Source organism: Tupaia chinensis, unplaced genomic scaffold, assembly GCF_000334495.1.
Source record: "Tupaia chinensis unplaced genomic scaffold, TupChi_1.0 Scaffold142914_1, whole genome shotgun sequence".
In the NCBI taxonomy this organism is placed as follows: domain Eukaryota; kingdom Metazoa; phylum Chordata; class Mammalia; order Scandentia; family Tupaiidae; genus Tupaia; species Tupaia belangeri.
The window spans coordinates 128,316-130,727 of NW_006202759.1; positions in this window are offsets into that span (position 1 = coordinate 128,316).

Here is a 2,412-nt window from a genome sequence, read left to right on the forward strand (position 1 = left end):
GGCTCTTCAGCCTTCACTAGGCGCCCACGCGCTCCCAGCGCCCCGGGCCAGGATGCTGTGAGCTAGTTGGGACCTCCAAGAGCCTCGGCCTCAGGTTCTATCGCCCTAGGAGTCGCTATTAGGGACTTTGCGCTTCTCTGCCTCCCTTTGGCTTTTGGACCGCGACAGCAGCTTCTGTGCGACAACGCGAGGCCTACGGGGCAGGCAGCACAGGACGGTGCTCGCCCGGCTTTGGGATTGTTTACTTATTTTTTGGTGTGAGGGGTACTGGTCCTGGGCCCCTTCAGGGTCCACAGCTGCGGGGTTGGGGCTCAGCCAAGCCGGGCTGGCGGGAGCGGCTGCGGCTGCGGGAGGCGGGGCGGCTGGCGGGCTTCTGTGTGATGCTAATGAGGGCAGTGGCAGCGAGGGGGGAGGGGCGCCGCTTTTGTCCTGCACTTGTCCTTGCTGGAGGGTCCTCAGAGAGACAAGGGGCCCTCCGCAGACCCAAGTGGCCCTGATTAGCCTGCTGTCACTCACTTGGATGGCTTCTAGTGCTCTGAGGGGCGGGGACAGTGATTTGGGGAGGCGGAGGGGGCCAGTGTGGTCTGGGCTTTCCAGGGAGTGTCCTCAAAATCGCTTCAGTTCGAGATCAGAGTGGAATACCCGCCCCATTCCCTCTCCATCCCCTCTCCTCCATCCCCTCTCCTCCATCCCATCTCCTCCATCCCCTCTCCTCCATCCCCTCTCCTCTGATCCCTCTTTTTCGTCCCCTCTCCTCCATGCCCTCCTCTTCCCCCTCCCCAGCCCTCTCTTCCATCCCCTTTCCTCTCCCCTCCCCTCCATCTCCTCCTCTCCTCCCCCCTCCTCTGTTCCTTCTCCTCCATCCCCTCTCCTCTGATTCCTCTTTCTGGTCCCCTCTCCTCTCTCCTCCTACCTCCTCCATCCCCTCTTCCCCATCCTCTTGTTTCCTCCTTCTCCTCTGTGCCCTCTCCTCCATCCCCTCTCCTCCATCCCTTCTCCCCCATCCTCTTGTTTCCTCCCTCCTCTCCTCTGTCCCCTCTCCTCCATCTCCTCTCCCTCATCCTCTCCTCTCCTCCATCCCCTCTCCTCCATCCCTTCTCCCCCATCTTCTTGTTTCCTCCTTCCTCTCTTCTGTCCCCTCTCCTCCATCCCCTCTCCCTCATCCTCTCCTCTCCTCCCTCCTCTCCTCTGTCTGCTCTCCTCCATCCCCTCTCCCCCATCCTCTCCTCTCCTCCCTCCTCTCCTCCATCCCCTCTTCCCCATTCTCTCCTCTTCTCCCTCCTCTCCTCTGTCCCTTCTCCTCCATTCCCTCTTGTCCACCCCCTCCTGAGGGCTGGTTGAGCTCCCCAAGTGGCCCATTTCACCCTCCCTTCCTTCCCACCTCTAAGCCTGTGCTGTCCCTGAGGTGCCCTCTAGACCTCACCACCCCAGCAGCTCCCTGTGGTGGGCTTACCTCCCATGTGACATCTGCGGCCACCTCCTCCCATCATCCCACCCACTGGACTGAGGTCTTTCCCATTTTTTTGCTCTCTCGAGCCCTTGAACCTGGGTGCTGCTTGCCACCTGCTCCTAGAGTCCTGGTGCTACTTTTCTATCTGTGAGCTGCTCAGTGCAGGGACCGTGTGTCACTGGACCTGGTGGTCCACCCTGCATGGTGTGGGGGGGCACAAAGGGGGTGCTCAGGAGCTACTTCCTGACCTGCCTCAGGTCAGTGTGGATGAACACAGATGGACAGTCGCCTTCACTTTGCAGACAAGGAAGGAAGGCTATGTGACTTCAGCAAGGTCACACAGGGTGATGGATGACTCAGCTCCACGCCTCCTCTAGGACAGGGCTTCTCAGTCACCTGAGAAGAATGGCCCCTGGAAAGAATTCAGGCAGAAGTAAATTCAAATGGGAAAAGAAATGTCTTTATTTTCACCTGCCCCAACTGGGATTCAGCTTTTCCTTCTGTTGTTGTTGTTGTTGTTTCCAGTTGAAGTTTTTGCCATAGGGTGCATGTGCTCACCAGAGAGAGACAGAGAGAGGGAAAGTGAGAAATCACCCCCCAACACAAGGCTGATGCTCACTCTACAATCCCTCCTCCTCCATTTTGGGCACGCACATGCACCCAGCATTTCCAGGGTGCCATGTCCAGAACTTGCCCAGTGGTCGGCTATGTGGGAATCCAGCGCCTTAGCCACCCTGCCACCCGCTGGCCCCTCTGTCCATTGTTAACATAGGCAGCGAGTTAGCGAGCATTAGCGGTGTCATGACTTTCCTCACCAACAGAAGTCACATCCCAGTGGTGGCCGATGACCTGAGATATCATTTATAATCATTGCCATTTTGAAATTATGGAAGGCAGATAAGAGACTTGTTTGATAGATTTTAAAATATCTTTTTGCCATGAGGTGCATGTGCTTGCCTGAC